The sequence below is a fragment of the Bos indicus genome, chromosome 9 (genome assembly GCF_029378745.1).
Source record: "Bos indicus isolate NIAB-ARS_2022 breed Sahiwal x Tharparkar chromosome 9, NIAB-ARS_B.indTharparkar_mat_pri_1.0, whole genome shotgun sequence".
NCBI lineage: Eukaryota > Metazoa > Chordata > Mammalia > Artiodactyla > Bovidae > Bos > Bos indicus.
In genome coordinates, this window is record NC_091768.1 from 48,693,484 (window position 1) to 48,714,194 (window position 20,711).

Below are 20,711 nucleotides of genomic sequence, written 5' to 3' on the forward strand. Positions count from 1 at the left end.
AAGCAGTATTTTACAGTAACGAGATAGTCTGTCTTCATAAAATATGTCAGCATTATGAAAGAAAAGGGAAAAAATCATAGCAAGTCAGCTGTCCACCATAGCTCATCCATGTCATATGCCACTATAATACTACAATTGCTTTTTACATAGATGAGAACCCAACAACAATTGTACAATGTGGCCCTATTTATTTTATATATTAGAGTTAATTCAGTGGAGGAAAGATGGGATGTGAGCAAATATACTGAAAACTGAAATAATAACATTGGCAATTATTTGATCTCGACTTTAATTAAAAAATGATCAGCACTTTGTTATTCCCTAGGTTCCCCAAACAAAGCCATCTTGCAGTACAGTTGCCTGGCCCTTAGTTTCTTTACATTAAAAACAAAAAGTTACCCAACACACACAGGAAATGAATTACGCTTTAGTTCAAAAAGTGAATTTTCATTTTCATGTGGTACAACAAGGCAGTTATATTCCTTTAGTTGACAAGTATGATATTGCTACCATACTGATGTAATCTCAGTTTAAGCCCAATATTTCATGAAAGTTTCTCATTTCTAGCCAAGATTTAGAGATATCAACAGTAAACACATCATGCTTTTATGGAGGTTTTCGTTCTCCTCTGACACACCATTTTAGTGATACATTTGTTACATTAATAGAATTCTGTTTTTTTTTTTTTTTCTTTTACAACACTGGAGCAATACCTAGTTATTTTCAGAGAAATCATACTTTTTTGCTACTTGTAGAAAATGTGGGGTATTAGGCTACAAAATGAAACTACTTCACTTTTAGTCATAAGCAATATGTTAATGATGTAGCTCAGAACCCAGCAAAATAATGTCAAACTAATCTGCAATCTGCCCAGAAAAAATGAAATGTCAGCCAATTCTACCAAATGGCAAATCGTTTTGCTGTTCAAGTATATGGCTTATAAATCCACTGGTTTAGAGTAAGGGGTAAAAGGGAAAGAAAAATGAAAAGCCTTGAAAAAAAAAAAAAAAACAGCACTGTAATGGCAATCTTTTACTCTTCCTGATTATCTAAAATTTTGTTGGTCATGTTTTAATCGGCAAGTTTTGTTTTGTTTTCAGTGCTTTTAGAATGATTTAGTCACTCAAAGATTTAAGCTACCATTTTTCAGGGTCTGTAGAATAATATGCTTCAAAGGAATTTTTATAAACAGAGACCATCTCCCTTGAATATTATTAAGAATAGCCCTTATAAATAAAATCATTAAGTGGAATTTTGTATGTAAAGTCATCCATCTGTGTCAGTGTTCACAAGGATTTCCACAGATTGTATTGGGTGGGGATCTTTTAAAAGTAAGACCAGCATAAAATACAGATGCCTTTTACATATGGTTTAGATAATTTGAATTGACTTCACAATCACTCATCTTAGTACTGGCATGTAGAGTTAATATTTTTTGGTTAAAAAACTAAACACTGTATCTAGAAACAGCATCTTAAAAGTGATTCCTTCCTCAAACATGTGAACACTGCAAACTGCCTGAACTGAACTGTATTAAGGCATAAATTGAAAGCATTCGGTAGTGCCCTTGAATACCAGTGTCTAATCAACCAATATCAAAGAAATCTTATGTCAGTCATTAATAGCAGGAGATACAAAATTGTGAGGACATGTCTTTCAAAGCAAGTTATTTTCCTAAGACAAGAAGTACTGCTAAATAATTGTGTAAATTATATTTGAAAAAATTTAAACCTTGATTTATATCACAGCTTATGCTTCTGATTAGCTTACCACCATCAACTGTTTTTAGATAATCAGGAAAAGTGAATCTATTTGATCTGCATGCGGTCTTTTTATAAGAATTGCCTCTTGAATCTGTAAATTCTTTTCCTTAATGTCAATGAGTCAAGAAGGTATGAAAAGAAAGAGAAGCAATGATATAAGAATATAAAAAATATAAAAGCAGAACTTCTAACTAAGAAAGGACAAATGCAAAATAAACACAGAAATGCCACTGAACTATGAGAAATAAGTTCCAGTGGCAGAAACAACTTGAGAGTAACAGATTATGATTAACTGTGAGGGCAGATGTTTAATTTCCTTCATGATGGAAATAAGTGGTTCAACAGCTGTCATGTAGTAAAATCACTGAACTCTTACAGTTAGACACTCACACTCAAAACCAGAGCACAATTCACATTCTCTCTCCAGTACCGTACATGGATGCATGAATGGCCTAACAGCACTGTCGGCTGGCAAGTTGTGAGGTTTAAGATTTACTTCTTAAATCTCAGCTATTTAAGAAGCCCATATAAAGTCTTCAAACGGGTTTGCCTGTTCTCAACCATTTCGTGAACTAAAAATCCTTTCATATGCACTATGCTACCTTCCAGAGTAGAATAAAAGACATTCAAAAGGGAGGTTATAACAAGGTAAAAAAGTACCATCCTCTCCTTTTCCTAGACTTGACTGAAGCCTCCTGTTTAGACTCCAAGCTAAATAGTCTTCAATTTCTATTTCTCCTCTGATAAACTTCACATCAATGCTTCTTTTTGTTCTCACGATGAATTAGTCCCTACCCAGCAGTTTCTGCTTGGATACTTGTATTTGCTTCTTAATTGCTCTTCCTGGAGATTTTCTCACTCCCTATATCCAGGTAAACTTAATCCAACTCAGGCATCACTTGCAAGAGGACACTCAGGGAATAGGAAGTGCTCTGCCTTACAGAACAGACTAAAGCTGAAGTGCTTATCATAGCATTTAAAGCCTTTTACAATCTGACCTCAAATTAATAAATTAGTTTCCCAATGTGGTTATGGATGGTAAGTGTGCTAAATATCAAGGATGAGGAAAGATCTGTGTTGACAATTTCATGGAAAGGTTTGAGATAAGCTGGACCTAATTGTGGGAGAAGGCAATGGCACCCCACTCCAGTACTCTTGCCTGGCAAATCCCATGGACGGAGGAGCCTGGTGGGCTGCAGTCCATGGGGTCCCTAAGAGTCAGACACGACTGAGTGACTTCACTTTCACTTTCCATTTTTGTGCATTGGAGAAGGAAATGGCAACCCACTCCAGTGTTCTTGCCTGGAGAATCCCATGGATAGAGAAGCCTGGTAGGCTGCAGTCCGTGGGGTTGCACAGAGTCGGACACGACTGAAGCAACTTGGCAGCGGCGGTGGACCTAATTGTTCACTTTGTCTTAAATATTAATTTATTCAGTTTATCCACTCTTTAAAAAAAACTTTAATTTTTCTTTATACATTTATTTTGGGTGTGCTGAGTCTTCATTGCTGCATGTGGGCTTTCTCTAGTTGTGGTGAGGCGGGGACTATTCTCTAGTTGTGGGGAGCATGGACTACTCTCTAGTTGCAGGACTACTCTCTCTACTCTTCTCATTGTGGTAGGTCTTCTTGTTGTGGACCATGGGCTCTAAGGCGCATGGGCTCAGTAGTCGCAGTGCAAGGGCTTAGTTGCCCCTTGGCATGTGGAATCTTCCCCAACCAGGATCAAACCCATGTCCAGGGCATTGGCAGATGGAGTCTTAACTACTGGACCACCAGCGAAGTTCAACTTAACTCTCAAAATATCTTCTCTGTGTTTTTCCCATGCTTTCTTCCTTTCCTCATATTAACTCATTCCTCTATTACAGCTCTATGTAAATACACTGAGTAATATAATCTGAAAAACCTTAAAAATACAAAGATATAAGACAAAGCCCTGGGCTTCCCTGGTGGTCCAGTGACTAAAATTCTGTGCTTTCATTGCAGGGGATGCAGGTTCCATCAAGTTGGTTGGAGAACCAAGATCCTGCACACCCTAAGCTGTGGTTAAAAAAAAAGAAAAAGAAAAAATTCTCTCCTTCTTCACCTTCATCCTTTCTTCCTCATGTATAATCATATTTCCCCTTACATAGAGCTATATTCTAAAAACTCAAATATATTTTCATATTGGTTTCTTTCCAACAGTCCATACTCTCTTTTACATTTTCCCATTCAAAATATCTTGGGACTTGGAACTCTGATACTCCTTTGAAATTCGATCCTATTCTTTTTTTAAACTACAGTTACTGACTCTGAGTCTTCTCACTCTAATTCTTTAAACTACTAAAGTCTATTACCTCCCTTTACCTATCTCCTAAAAGCATTATATTAAGGTCACAAATAAAAATTGAATTAAAAAAATAACAATAATCTCTAGTCATCAGCATACTTCTATGCAGAAACTGATAAATATTTATTGGATGTTCAATATCTGCCAGGCACTGCACCTGGTGCCTGACTAAAAGATGACTAAGATAGTCTCTACTTTCTGAAAATTCACAGTATAAACTCCTCTCTGATAGGCATGTAAATGCAATAATGTATGATAGAAAATATACACGGTATGAAGTACATTCAGGGCATAAGAGAGTGGTCAATTCTATCAGAAGAGGTCAGAGAACATTTATTCAGAAGAGATGGTAATTAAGCTTGTTTTTGAAAAAGAAATAAGAATTCTTCAGAGTAGAAGAGAGAACATTCCCAAAGAGAGAAATTAATGAGGTACAAAATTGCAGTGGAGTGTTTGAGCTGTGATTAGGTTAGTATAGTTGGAAAGGTGAGTAAAAAAAAGTAATGAAATTAGAGAGACCAAAACATAGCAGGCACCCTGCCACAGAGGTGTGTGATTTGTCATCTGAGCAACTGAGAACCATTGCAGTATTTTTTAAGAGTTAAGTAAAATTATATTTGTGTTCTATAAAGATAATTCTGTTCTCTAATGGTGGGAATTTGAGGGCACAGGTAAAACTAGAGGCAAGGAAGACAAGTTGATGGGTTACTGCAATGTTCCAGCTGATCAGTTATGAGAACTGGAATCAATGAAAAGCAGAAGGAGAATATGAGGGCAGAGGGAGGTATACAGTTATGAGATGGTCAAGAAGTACATTTAATAGAAGAATCAGATTAATGTTTATGAGGAAATGTTGACTGCTACCTTTCTATTTCATGGTGGTGCCAAGAACCAAAACAGGACTTGGGAAGGAGAACAGACTGAATAGGGAGAGGCATGATTCATTCAGTGCTGGAATTTTTGACTTAGAGGGCTATTTAGAATGCAGTTTGGCTTATCTCTAATGCAGGAAAGAGATCAGAGCTATAAATATATATTTGGAAGTCTCCACTAAATCAGTAATATACCTCTATACTTATACACATGTGGGTGGGAGAGCTCAACCAAAGGAAGCTCTTTTATAATTATATGGTTTTACTTGAGTACTTTCACCACATAGGTTCTATTACAACTACTAGTTATTGTTCAATCTTGTCTGACTCTCTGCAACCCCATGGACTATAGCACACCAGGATTCCCTGTCATCACTGAGCTTCAGCATCAGTCCTTCCAATGAATAATCAAGGTTAATTTCCTTTAGGACTGACTGGTTTTATCTCCTCACAGTCCAAGGGACTCTCAAGAGTCTTCTCCAACACCACAGATTGAAATCATAAATACTTTGGTGCTCAGCCTTCTCTATGGTACAGGTCTCACATTCATACATGACTACTGGGAAAACCATAGCTTGACTATGCAGACCTTTGTCAGCAAAATGATGTCTATGCTGTTTAATACTCTGTCTAGTTTTGTCAAAGCCTTTCTTCCAAGGAACAAGGGTATTTTAGTTTCATGGCTGCAGTCACTATCCACAGTGATGGAAGATTCTTGAATCTATATGTTCCTTGTTTTCTTTCTTATTTATTCATCTAAACAATTCTGAGTGCCTGCAGGACTGGCAGTGGACTAAGAACTATATACATTTTCTTAAATGAATAAGGTATGGTCCCTTCCTTCCCAAGGTATACATATAAATAGAAGTCAATAATATGAATAAACAAAATACAATTTAGTAAAATGGCATACCTATGCATAATTCTATGGGACCACAGAGAGGTCATTAATTTTTACTAAAAGGAAATACTGGGCTTGACAGAGCTCTCAAACTATATTTCTAATGGGTTTATCAGATGTCCCAATTGAATTTCCTATGGCATTTCAAACTCAATGTATTTAAACTCAACATTTAACTGTGCAACTTTTGATGAGAGTCACCTAACCTCCCTTTCATTTTCCTACATGCAATTAGAGAGAAGAAATAAATGGTTACTTCCAGATGTAACACTCTAATTTCTCTGAACTTTTCTCATAAACCTGTAGCTTTTTGTACTCTTTGTTTAGGCTGACACCAACAGTCTTAGTGGCTCCTTCCTTTCCTTTGCTTTCCCGACATTGATAATGGGTCAGTTCCCTTCATCCTCTCTCCAAAAATATTATAGTATCCATATCTCTTTTGCGTCTCTACTACTACTACTACTAAGTCACTTCAGTCGTGTCTGACTCTGTGCGACCCCATAGATGGCAGCCCACCAGGCTCCCCTGTCTCTGGGATTCTCCAGGCAAGAACACTGGAGTGGGTTGCCATTTCCTTCTCCAATGCATCTTTACTATCCCTGTCAAATTCCATGCCCTTCAACCTCCCTGTAGGTTTCTGCATTAACCTCTTAACTACCCCTTTTAATTCCAGCTTTGCTCACCAAAAATCTCTTCTAAAGACTGTTTTTAGAATAACTTTTAAATGAGGAATTTTGTTCCTACATTGCAGGAAGATTCTTTACTGTTTGAACTACCAGGGAAGCCTTAGTGATCATGACTCAGCTCAAAACATCAGTTTCCCCTTTCTGCATTTGTCAGTCACATAAAGTCAAATCTGTATTTTTTTAAGGCTTTCTAGGATTTTCCAACAATTAGTTTTCCAACTTCATGTCACTTATATTTTCTTCATCATTTTTTTATACTTTTTCTGTTTTCACCAAACTGGATTTATGAATATACAAATATAGCCATAATTTCCTTGTAATTGCTGTGTTCTTCAATTATTTATCACTGATGGCTAAAACAGTGCCCATAATGACTTTTGACAAAATGACTTTTAAATTACTTGTTTTTTTTTTTAAACTGATTCATACATGCATACATCCTATGTTACTTTAGTCATATCTGACTCTTTGCGACCCTAAGAACTGTAGCCTGCCAGGCTCCTCTGTCCATGGAATTCTCCAGGCAAGAATACTGGAGTGAGTTGCCATGTCCTCCTCCAAGGGATCTTCCCAACCCAGGGATCAAATTCAAGTCTCTTATGTCTCCTGTGTTGGCAGGTGAGTTCTTTGCTACTAGCACCATCTGGGAAGCCCAATAATTCAAAGAAAATAGATAAACACAAAGTGTACATAAAAATCATATGAAATAATAGTCAACTTTTGTTGAACATCTTTCAGATAATTCTCCAGTTATAAACATATGTATATAATTTTACGCAGATAAATCATGCTATGTATGCTGCTGTTTGACTTGCCTTTTTTTATGCAACAACATGCTGCAGGCATCTTCCATTATTTATTTTAATTATATATTCCATTGTAGATAAGGTTCACATTCAGCCAGTGTCACACAGAGGATGGCAGCTGTCCGTTCTAAAAAGTCAGACATCTATTCTGAATTGTCAGTGTACACATTACACTGGTCATTGAATATTTTAATATCAATCTGATTATAGAAATGTATCATTATTTCTGTGGTCTTCCCTGGTGGCTCAGTGGTAAAGAATCTGCCTTCAGTGCAGGTGATGCAGATTTGATCCCTGGGTCAGGAAGAGCACCTGGCGAAGGGGATAGCAACTTACTCCAATATTGTTGCCCAGGAAATCCCACGGACAGAAGAGCCTGGTGGGCTGCAGTCCATGGGGTCACAAAGAATCGGATAGGACTTAGTGGCTAAACAACAACAACATTATTATTTCTTTGTCTTCTCTGGATAGGCAAATAAAGATAATATTTTAATTGACTTTTTAATTTAAAAAATGAGTTGCACTTATCCTTTGATATGCCACTTAATGCATTTTACTCCATTAAACCATTTTTAAAATCCCAAGCCAGAAATTATCTCCAGCCTCCTGAATTCCCATGGGACTTTGCCCAGTCCTTGTGTGTGGGGTTGCAGAGTCGGATATGACTGAAGCAACTTAGCAGCAGCAGCAGCTGCACTTATCACTTTCAACCTTGAATTCTAATTATTTTAGTCTTCTATCACTAATAGAATATAAGCTCCTTCAGGACAACAACTCTTTTAATGTATTCCACAGTACTTGGATCAATGACTTGCTCATCATAAGCATTCAAAACTTGTTGAATAAATGGTTGAAATAATTAATATCAAAAATATATCAACAAAGAACACTATATCACAAGGGCAATTCAGAATTCAGCATGTTGAAATTATTAGTGAATGCTCAAATAAATTATGTAAATTATACTAAATTATCTAGTAAGCAAATTACCAACTGTCAATGACTTTAGAAAGAAAAAGGAGAAAGTCCTATCCAACAACAATTTCTCATAAAGCAATTAAAAAAGCAATTAATGAATGGTGAGCCTTGGAGATTATAATGGAATTATTGGGTGGGAATGCCTTCGTTTAGCCATTGTTTTTCTAAACGTCAAAATTTTACAAAGTTAATTCGCTGATGGTGTTCTTCTGTAAGGAGGCTTAAAAAAAAAAAAAAAAAAAAAACAGGAGATAAATTGAATTGTGTGAACTTTGAGTTTTGCCATCCTCAGTAAACCCTAAGAGAACTGTGAAATTTATGGAGAAACAAGGTAAATGAATAATATAAGTTCAATTTAAAAAGGCATGGGGCTCCTAGGCACTCCACTTATTGTTGATGAGAAAGAAATCTAGCTTAACATTCCATCTGTACCATTAATCAGACCAAGTGAAATGCATGAATTTTGCCCTTAAGAGAAAATGTTCAGAGACTAAGCCATAGCATCACCCAACCTCATGCTTTAGCAAACTAACTATTCCCAATGCTAGCTGAGTAGTATAGAAAGTTCTTTCCATAGCTTAAATTTCATAACCAAAAAATGCCATGAATTAGAAACATCATCATAGAGTGAATATTCAGAATAGAGGAAAGAAAATGAGTTATGGTTTCTGGACATAACAGAATTAGGTAGTTTGGCATTTTGTTATCTACTTTGACTTTGAATCAAATTTTCAAATAAACCTCAATTTCTACATAAGCATACATAGGCATTACCTTAGCCTATGGAGAGCAAGATGGGACAATGTGGGACCTGAAATGTAGGCATGGAACCTTGGGCATGGGTATCAGTAGAGCCCAGAAGCTTTCTGAAAGAAAATGGGATGACCCAAAGCAAGATGCTTCTGTGAACATGAGATCCAGCTGGAGGCAGACCTGCCTGTCTTTTATAAAGGAAAATCTCTGAAGTAGTGAAGCAAGACCAGATTGTAAGAATGTATTTCTGAAAATCCAGCAGAGAGGTTTTAGTAAAGGATATTTTCATTCCAGGTGTAAGTTTTTTTCAGTCCTGATTGAATATTAAGACCCTCATACAGGCCAGCTTTACCCTACCAAGAGGCCTGAGTCAGCAATAGTTTAAGAACCACAGAAAATGGTTCTGTCCATGTCCTTTCTAGGATGCTTGCCATACTGTTGTTGGATCTGCTTTGGCTAAGGAATATAAGAAAATACAATAGAGATCCACAATTCCTTTTTTTAAAATTGGGGTATAGTTTCTTTATAATGTTGTGTTAGTTCCTGCTATACAAACACATGAATCAGCTATATGTGCACATATACCTCCTATCTCTTGGGTCTCCCTCCCTCCCCCCATCCCACTCCTCTAGGTCATCACAGAGCACCAAGCTCCCTGTGCTCTCTATAGCTCCCTATGCTATATAGCAGCTTTCCACCAGCTGATTTACTCATGGGAGTGCACACAGGTCAATACCAATCTCCCAGTTCTCACCCCTCTCCCTCCCATGTCCACATGTGTTAGAATTCGATATTTGCTTTCCTCTGACTTACTTCACTCTTCACGCAGATATCTACATCTGTACATCTACATCTACAGTCCATCTACATCTCTACAAATGACCCAATTTAATTCCTTTTTATCACTGAGAAATATTCACCTGAAATTAAAAAATCTAAAACAATCTCTAACAAAATACTTTCTTGGTAACTTTAGTAGCAAAATGAAGCTTGAAATGACACAAGACTCTTTATAACTTTTATTCATCGCACGAAGCATGAATATTGTAGAGATTCTACAGCAGAAATATCAAAAAATGTTTAAGAACCACTGTCCCAGAACCTAAAGCAGGTATTCCATAATACAAAGTATATGTAACTTACAAAATCTAAAATATTCTAATTTCAAAATCTATAGCCCCACAGGTTTCAAATGTAATTAGGTAATAGTGTCATAGTTAACATTTACTAGGTGTGAGCTAAGTGCTTCCTATGCACTCCCATATGCATTAGCTCATCTAATCTTCATCACAAGAACTCTATGATTATTCACATTTTACAGCTGAAGAAACTGAGGTAAAGGAGGGTTCAGGAAGGTGTGCAGAATGACCCATCACACTGAGTGGTACAACTGGGACACCAAATCAGTGATCTGATACCATAGCTCACATACCTCCAAACTCCATATCACCTCTCCATGTTCTGTTGGGAGACATTATCATTAAAACTGCTCTTTGGAAGAATTAACTACTTAAAGGATTCTAATAAAGTCTTGTTCTACAGGGAAAGTTTAAGCACATAATTACCCACCAGTCTTACTTGCTAAATTTTCCTTAGAAGAGAGTGGGTGAATGAGGAAAACAGCACCTCTTTTTCTATTATTTTCTACAGAATGTTACTGGACTGTGCCTCTAAAGAATGAGAAATCCTGTCCTTAAATGAACTCTTAAGATGGTCACCACTATTGGCATTTATTCCTAATAAAATCTGAAGAACACCAGAAATACCTCTGTGCACAGCCTGACATTACCCACAAAGTGTCGGAAACAAACAAGCAAGCCTGGCCTTCATCAAAATTACAAAATCAAAGTGGTTGACATGTTCTGAGAAAACATACCTATGATAATTGAAAATTGAGTAAAAATTGACTTTTTAGTCCATTTCCATTCCAAACTGCAGTTCTAACTCTATTGTCACTGTAATAGATCTGTCTTGATAAAAGATCGCTGAGACCACCCTCTTTTGCAGAGCTTTAGTGAATTCTTAAGCAGACACCATTTTGTAAGGACACTTCCTTTCTTTTCTTGTGAAGGAGGTAAAGTCTACGGACCTCTAAGCTAAAATCAGTCTATTGAGTTTGATCATAATACAGTAGTTTTCAGTGTGTGACTGTTTTACAGTTAACTGTTCTGAGAAGCTGAGCAGATTGTTTTTGCTTCAGATTAGAGAGTGAGGGACACACTTGGGCCACTCTGCCGTCCTTGATGTGTCAGATATCTGGTGTCTTTGATCTGTCCACTTGAAAAGAGTGGAGGCCACACTTTGCTGACCCCAATAGAAAGAGAGCCGAAAGCCTTTACTCTGGGACCGCCTGAGGCAACAGGACATAGGTCAGGTCTGTAACACCAGCAGGTACCCACTGGAACGTACTAATAGAAGCTGCCTTCTCTGAACCCTAGGAAAGGACTCAGCCTTCTACAGGGCCCACAGCCTAAGGAGGGTCACTCCTCCATTTACTCCCTGTAAACCATTAACTTGTGCTAAAATCCATGTGTAGGGATGAAAAATTGCAACACTTTACCTCTCTGCTCAGTACTTATCCTGTCTGGGTGTCATGAGAAGCTACAGGGAGCATTAAACTCTGAGTCTACGTCCCCCAAATTAAGCTCACCCACTTCCAGACAGTTCCCTATTTATATTGGTTCAACTGAATGATTCTTCAACTTTACGATGGTGCCAAAGTGATTCATGATCAGAGGAAACTGTACTTAAAATTTTTAAGCCTGATCTTTCCCCAGACTAGTGACATACAGTGTGATGCTCTCGCATGATGTTAGACAGAAGCAGGGACTTGAAGCTCCTGATCAGCCATGCAATCCTGAGGATAAACAATCGCTATACTTACATCCATTCTGCCCCCACACAACCATTCTGCTTTTCACCTTCAATACAGTATTCATAAATCACATGAGAGAGCCAACACTTTATTCTAAACTGGGCTTTGTGTTAGATGACTTTGCCCAGGTGTAGGCTAATAGTGTCCTTTTAAGGTAGGTGAGGCTAAGTTATGATGTTGGGTAGGTTAGGTATATTAAATGCATTTTGACTCATATTTTAAATTTACAATGGATTTATCTGAACATCAACCCATTGTAAGCTGAGAAAGGTCTGTAGAGAAGAATGATTTTCTATAGATAAATGTGTGGAATTAGAAAATTAGTACTAATAAATATATAAGCCATTATTTATTCTGCTACATGTAAGGTGAGAGAATGTAACAGAGCATCTCCCTTCATGTTTTTGGATTGCAGGTCAAGAAGCAACAGTTAGAACTGGACATAGAACAACAGACTGGTTCCAAATAGGGAAAGGAGTACATCAAGGCTGTATATTGTCACCCTGCTTATTTAACTTATATTCAGAGTACATCATGAGAAATGCTGGATTGGATGAAGTACAAGCTGGAATCAAGACTGCCAGGAGAAATATCAATAACCTCAGATATGCAGATGACACCACACTTATGGCAGAAAGTGAAGAACTAAGAGCCTCTTGATGAAAGTGAAAGAGGAGAGTGAAAAAGTTGGCTTAAAACTCAGCATTCAGAAAACTAAGATCATGGCATCTGGTCCCATAATTTCATGGCAAATAGTTGGGGAAACAATGGAAACAATGACAGACTTTATATTTTGGGGCTCCAAAATCACTGCAGATGGTGACTACAGCCATGAAATTAAAAGACACTTCCTCCTTGGAAGAAAAGTTATGACCAACCTAGACTATTAAAAAGCAGAGACATTGCTTTACCAACACAGGTCAGTCTAGTCAAAGCTTTGGTTTTTCCAGCAGTCATGTATGGATGTGAGAGTTGGACTGTAAAGAAAACTCAGTGCAGAAGAATTGATGCTTTTGAACTGTGGTGTTGGAGAGGACTTTTCAAAGTCCCTTGGACTGCAAGAAGATCCAACCAGTCCATCCTAAAGGAGATCAGTCCTGAATATTCATTGGAAGGACTGATCCTAAAGCTGAAACTACAATACTTTGGCCACCTGATGCAAAGAACTGATGCACTGGAAAAGATCCTGATGCTGGGAATGACTGAAAGCAGGAGGAGAAGGAGATGACAGAGGATGAGATGGTTGGATGGCATCACCGACTTGATGGACATGAGTTTGACCAAGCTCCAGGAGTTGGTTATGGACAGGGAAGCCTGGCATACTGCAGTCCACGGGGTCACAAAGAGTCGGACATGAGTGTGCAACTGAATTGAACTGAACTGAACAAGATTATCCAGCAAATGAGTTGAAACATGTTGATTTATGCATATTTTCTTTCTTGTTTAACAATAAGCAATTGTGCATAGTTTTATATATATATACCCTGATTACTAGAAATTCTAACTTAATATGACCACATAATTTGCTGTTTTTAAAAACCTGTCAATAAGTATCTGTTTGTAAAAGTATATAAATTTGTTGAACCAAAAATTAGAAGAGTGAACATTGAAGCAATCATCACCCTACTAAGAATAAAGATCAGAGTTAATAAAGCTCTCTTTTCTGAAATAAAGTCAGGGATAATGTTGGAAGGCAACAGGGACTGAGTCATATGCAGAGACTGGTCCACAAGAAGGTCTAAGAGAGGAGTCGGTCTATGCACACATCTAGGGAATCACTTCTACTCGCTGCTTTTACAGCCATCATCCCAGCTTCAACTTCTGGCTATGCACATTAACCTCCACAGTCTCAGTGCATCTTGCTGTACTTTATTTTACTCTATCACACTTTCTACTGCACTGGTGGTATTTGCTTTCCTCTCTTTTATTTATCATATTATATGGTCCTTAAATCAGTGCTGATGCTCAAGAAAAGAAAGTGGAAAACTGTATACCTGATTAATATGTGAATTTGATAGTCCTCCCAGACATAACAGAATTGGCAGCATGTAGTTACACACACTGGAGAAGGCAATGGAACCCACTCCAGTACTCTTGCCTGGAAAATCCCATGGATGGAGGAGCCTGGTAGGCTACAGTCCATGGCGTTGTGAAGAGTCAGACACGACTGAGCAACTTCACTTTTACTTTCATGCACTGGAGACGGAAATGGCAACCCACTCCAGTATTCTTGCCTGGAGAATCCCAGAGACAGAGGAGCCTGGTGGCTGCCGTCTATGGGGTCACACAGAGTAGAACACAACTGAATCAACTTAGCAGCAGCAGTTACACACACATATTATTTTCATAAAGTTGCTCACTCATGTCATATTTGAAATTCACAATACACATTTTGTATAAAGTGAGTGTAATAAAACAGGGAATCTTGACCCATCCTAAAGCATAAAGAAATCAAAACTGGAGAATGAAAGTATATGAATGATTTCAACAGCTTGCTCTTCTCTGAAATTCAGGAATTGGCACTTTAAAGGTATCAGACATTTAAAAAGCAAAAGGGTAATTATTAACTAAGCTCTCTGAATTAGCCCATGGGTCTAGCTGACACTAAAAGAGTTTTTTAAAAAACACATTATTTTCTGTTTTTACAGCAAGAAGAAAAGAACTGAGAATACTGACGGGTATTACCCATGTTTATCTCAACTACTGAATTAATGTGTTTATAAAATAGCATTCATATTTTCTCCATAGTTGGAATGGCTTTCTGTCCTGCTCAAGAATTTAAGGCTCAGATTTAATATTACTTTCTCCATAAAACCCCTCCTAATATTCTTAACTTGAAGATGTTGTTGATGGTTGAACTAAGAATCACAGTCCCAGGCCTTATCACTTATGCTATACTGCTTTTTGCAAGTTTTAATTGTATTTACATCTTAGTCCCAATCAATGGTCAGAGATCTTGCCTTATTCATCTTTGAATCCCCTTCTCTGACTTCCCTCAGCAAGTTCCTAGTATAGTTTGTATCACAGTAGATCTACAAAAAGTGCCTTGCTAATTGTGGCAAAGAAATAGGGACAACTTTTCTGGCTGCCAGACGTTAGTTTCTTTTTACTTGCACTCAAATAGAATTCTATCCTTAGATTTCTTCAAATAGTGATACAAACATAATATTTATAAAAATATTTGATTCATCCATTAAGAAAGAATTTGCCTGTTGCATACTATCAGATATGAAACCATGGGAGAGTGAAAAGAAATTAACACAGACCCAACTTAATCACTTAGCATTCTAACTGGAAGACTGCACATCATGGAAAACTGTTAGTTCATTAATTCAACAACATAGATATGCAGTTTATCATATGCCAGTTACTGTGAATAAAATTATTAGCAAAAATTGATGAAGTCTTAGAAGGTCACGGATCTTGCAGTCTAGATAGAAAAAAAACAGACAATGAAACAATTTGTTATGGTAATGGAAAAATAAAGGACAAATGTTAAGAGCTTCTGGAGAAGATCAGGGGAGAGTTCGGTGGTCAAGCAAAGATACACAGCTTTTCCGGTAAGCTGCCTGAGGTGACCCCTAAAAATGGTGCACTATTCACTTGACCCAGAAAACCCCACAAAATCATGCAAATCAAGAGGTTCAAATCTTCGTGTTCACTTTAAGAACACTCGTGAAACTGCCCAGGCCCTAAAGGGTATGCATATCCGAAAAGCCACCAAGTATCTGAAGGATGTCACTTTAAAGAAGCAACGTGTGCCATTCCGTCGTTACAATGGTGGAGCTGGTAGGTGTGTACACGCCAAACAGCGGGGCTGGACGCAGGGTCGGCGGCCCAAAAAAAGTGCTGAATTGTTACTACACCTGCTCAAAAATGCAGACAGTAACGCTGAACTTAAGGGCTTAGATGTAGATTCTCTGGTCATTGAGCACATCCAAGTGAACAAAGCCCCCAAGATGCGGCGCAGGACTTACAGAGCTCACAGTCGGATCAACCCCTACATGAGCTCTCCCTGCCACACTGAGATGATCCTTACTGAAAAAGAACAGATTGTTCCTAAACCAGAAGAGGAGGTTGCACAGAAGAAAAAGATATCCCAGAAGAAACTGAAGAAACAAAAACTTATGGCCCGGGAATAAATGCCGCAAAAAATAAATGCAAATAAAAGTAAAAGTGTTGTTTGTCTTAAAAAAAAAAAGAAAAGAAAGAAAAGATACACAAATGTTTTATTTAAGCTGTGTTTGGTAGATATTACTAATGTCTACCAGCATTCTCCTTCCTGGATATGTGAACAAATTAACACATCCAGAAAGAAGTACTTAAAAGCTTTTGCCTAATTTCTTATGCATTCTTTCTTTGTAGTCCTCCTACTGCAAAATCATGTGTTTAGATAGAAGTACTATAAGAATGCAAGCAACTAAAAGACAAAGACATCACATGAAGGACACGACAGCCCATGACAGTGACCTCTATCAACAGCAGGCTTGCATGACTCAGAAATAAAGACTTGTTATGCTAAGCCGCTTAGATTTGGTCTTTCCTTTTTTTAATGAATCATAATCTAGCTGATCCAGACTAATACAAAGCTATCTAAGATGAACAGTGATTAGGTAAATGAAAGTGGTGGGAAAGGGGAGAGAACCTGGTGCTCCAAGCGGGAAAATCAACTGGGACAAAGCCCTGACATTAGAGATGACAGGTGCTTTTAAGAAAGTGAGCAAAATTAACTTTATGGTTTAAATTGCTGCAAAAGATCCTAAGTAATTAGTTTTTAGGGAGTTTTTTTTCAAACTGGTCTTTTAGTCCTAAAATTCTGATAGCTCCTAAGGACATATGAGGTACATATCTAATCAACAGTGATACAACCAAGGGGAGACTTTCTCCATAATACCTTCAGAGTATTCATAAAAAAAATGCCCAACACAATCACTAAAATCTCATTAAATATAAAATATACTGTCTTACTTTAAATGTCTTACTTTACCTTTGATTTAAATAAACCAAAATTAAATAATGCATCTTTCAAAAAATTTTTTATTCTTTTTTTATATGTAGATTAAAACAAAGCCGAGCTCTTTTTATGTGGTTATTTCCTATCATCTCCCTGAAATGCATAATCCAGAAAAAAAGAAAGGGAAGTAGTAGTTATTTTATGTCACATGACAGCTTATTTCAGGAGAACTCTAATGTACTATTAGGAAAGCTAGAGAATTCCCTGGTGGTCCAGTGGTTGGGCCTCCATGCTTTCACTGCCAAGGGCCTGGGTATCCCAGCACAGTCAAAAACAAACAAACAAAAAGAAAAAGAAAACTAAACAACATTTATCCTCTGTATAATAACTGCTTTAAATTAAAAGTACCTTAGTTACTTTATTTCACTTATTCTTATCTTAAAACAATTCTACTCTACTCAATTTCTGATCAATATATTATTCATTTTTTTACCAAATTTTTAACTTGGTTACACTTCAATTTGAGCAATTGAGAATTAAAACTTCACTCATGGAAAACAGTTTTGTGCCGCCAATTAATGTAGTAAAAGATTTGGGAACAGAAATACAGTAAGTAATCAAAAAAACCCACAAAGGTTTACATGAAGACACTTGTAATGGTTCTATAAAATAATACTTCTGGAAACGCACAGAAAAAAAAATCTCATAACTGTTGATTGGCTAATAAAATTAATGATTTGTCTAGATAATTTTATTTTTAATAAATCCCAGTAAACTAGTTTGAAATTAAAACACAAAGCTTATTATAGTAAAACTGGATGGTGTTTTGTCTATACAAGTTTCCTTTTCTCATCCAGAATAGATGTGGCAACTCTAGCTACTAGAAATTGAACTTTTATCTTTGAAATGTAATTTTATGCTTTCATTTCTTTAGAGAAACTACAGAAATTGGGTATATATCTTTTAATCTAGAAGTTTTATTTTTCTGAAAAACCATATGAATTATGTGAAAAATGAAAAACTAGCATATCAAATATTACAGTTTTGCTGCTTTTATTTAAGCTTTCTTTCTAAATTTGAAATTTTTTTTGCTCGAAACTAAATTTCTTTGATGTAAAATATGGTATAGCAATGCATGGCACATCATACATACATTAATTAGTAATTATGAAAACTTTGACCATAACAACATATTTCCCATGAAAACAATCATAAAACAGCTTTGTATAAGATTTCAAGACATTGCTCTGCAGTGGTACTGTCATAATGTCATTTCTCATTGCACAGTATGTACACTGAGAATATCTGGGAGGTTGTGTTTTACCCTTAGTCTATGTGATCACTTGGTTGTTTGCATTTTTTAATTCTTATTTCGACTGTTCACTAGCAGATATACTTTCTCTCAAAGGAGTTGTAAACAAAATGCCAAATGAATCTGGATACCAGATAAATAAGATGCCTCTGATCTTTTTAGTACATCCAGTGAGATTTGAGAATTGAAGAAACATAAAATAACCAGTATTTCAATTGTACTGTCTTCCCTGAGTTCCTTTTCCTTCCTGTTCTTTTTTAAAATTTTGTATTTATTTACTTAGGGCTGTTCAGGGTCTTCTTTGTTGCATGGACTTCTCTCTCATTGCTGCAAGAAGGAGCTGCTGCTGCTGCTGCTAAGTCGCTTCAGTCGTGTCCAACTCTGTGAGACCCCATAGACGGCAGCCCACCAGGCTCCCCCGTCCATGGGATTTTCCAAGCAAGCGTACTGGAGTGGGGTGCCATTGCCTTCTCCAGCAAGAAGGAGCTACTCTCTAGTAATAGCAGTAGTATGAGGGCTTCTCATTGTGGTAACATCTCTTATTGTGGAGCACAGACTCTCAGGCATGTGGACTTCAGAAGTTGTGGCACCTGGGCTCAGTAGTTGTGGCTCCCAGGCTCTAGAATATAGGCTCAGCAGCTGTAGCACACGAGCTTTGTAGCCCTGTAGCATGTGGGATCTTCTGGACAAGTGATCAAACCCATGTCGCCTACACTGGCAGGTGCGTTTTTTACTACTGAGCCTACTACTACTACTAAAGCGTTTTTTACTACTGAGCCTACTACTTTACTACTAAAGAAGTCCCCCTCTTATTCTTATTTGGTTATATAACACCTATAACATTAAACATACATGTACTAGCAGTTTATTAATTGCTACTCCATCCTTTGTACATATTATTTCTGGTGCTTATGAGCTCATGTATTAATTTTGTGTATGAAACAATATAGAAACATTAAAAAATGCTTAATGTTAGAGAAAAAATTCTTTGCAAAACAGCAGTTATCCAATTAACTCTGAAAATTCAGAAAAAGTGTGAAAAATAGTGATACCTATTTAGGATTTGGTAGGATGAAAAAAATCTTTCTTCCATTTATAATAATATATTATAGAAAATAGTAACTTCAAAAATTCTCATTATTTTAGTATTCTAAACATGGTACTCATCATTAATAGTTTATTAATAACGTTGGACTTAAAAGACAGAATAACTTTGGAATCCTCATATGCTCCTTGACTTTTGAGGCAATTTATGTCTTTCAGTCATTGTTTTCAGATAGATATCTGCTGGGAGCCGGTGAGGCATTCCGCTCGTGACAAAGGTCATGAGGAAGGAGGCTCGGCATACGCAAAGGCGGGATCGAGCCTCAGGAGTCCGCCCGGATATTCTCGAGCATTTTCCCCCCAAAAAACCAGAGTCTGCCTACTTTATTGCTTTGTGCTCTCACCTCTGACTTTACTGGGGGCTGTCCCCTACCACCATCTCGCTCTCTCTGTCAAAGAGTTAACTTACAGCTCCAATTAATAAAGTTCCTGGGCAATTAGGAGTGTTTAAATCCAAACCCCTCAGATGGCTCTCTAACTCGCCTGACAAGTTTACCCGGACTCCTACAGCTATGCATACAATTGTTTACAGTCTCCCAGCCTCAAGAGGCACGGGAAGCTTAAGATATTCAAATAGCTTAGAGCCTCTCAGAGAGTTAGAAACTGTCAGAATAAACTAGTAAAGGATTTCATTGATGAGCCAATGCTTGTTGCCAAGTTTTCACATCCCCTGAATTGTATCCTTGAATGTGTATTAATTAATATAGTTGGTATGTAGAAAAAATAAGTAGTGGCCTTGGTGTTAGTAACTTTAGACCCTTAAGGTAATAAATTCTTTCCTTTGTTGTAAACCCATTACACATCCGCCCTATAGGAATGCAATTTTATCTTCGGAAGATGGCGCCAAACCTTAAAATAATTACTCTTAGAGAAAATAAGTCTTTGTTGATAAGTCCTTGTCAAGAGTCATAAAATGTTAGTAGGCCTTCTGGCCAGAAGATGATGTAAATCACCTAAACCATTTGTATACGATAAATTTGCAGGAAAGAAACCCTGGTTTTTTATAAGAATCAAAGACTGCTGACTTTGCATCCCCTATTATCCTCTATGTGTAACTTAGGGTATAAAAGCCCCTGTTAAAAATAAAGCTACGGGCCTTGCTCACCAATGCTTGGTCTCCCCATGTCATTCTTTCCTTTAACTTCCGGCTGAAGTCTCCATCTGGAGCGTGGATATCCTCTGCGACCACTTATTTGCCTGGACTTCTAAGACCCACTCGAGAAGGTGTCTAAGGTAGGGCACCTTCCGCTATTCGAGAGGGCGCCTGTGGCCTCTGTGGTCAGAGCTAACCTGGTGTCACGGGTTATATTGATTTTCCGCGTAAACCAAGCTACTCAGCCTCTTTTCTCCACTGAATTTTCCTACTGAGCTATCCTCAT

The 20,711-nt window shown here is 37.3% G+C and overlaps 1 protein-coding gene across 8 annotated transcripts in view; it reads right to left on the reverse strand.

The window, feature by feature from the left end:
* The window catches only part of GRIK2 (glutamate ionotropic receptor kainate type subunit 2), a 733,346-nt gene that overhangs the window by 564,897 nt on the left and 147,738 nt on the right, over positions 1-20,711 (reverse strand). The window lies entirely within an intron of this gene.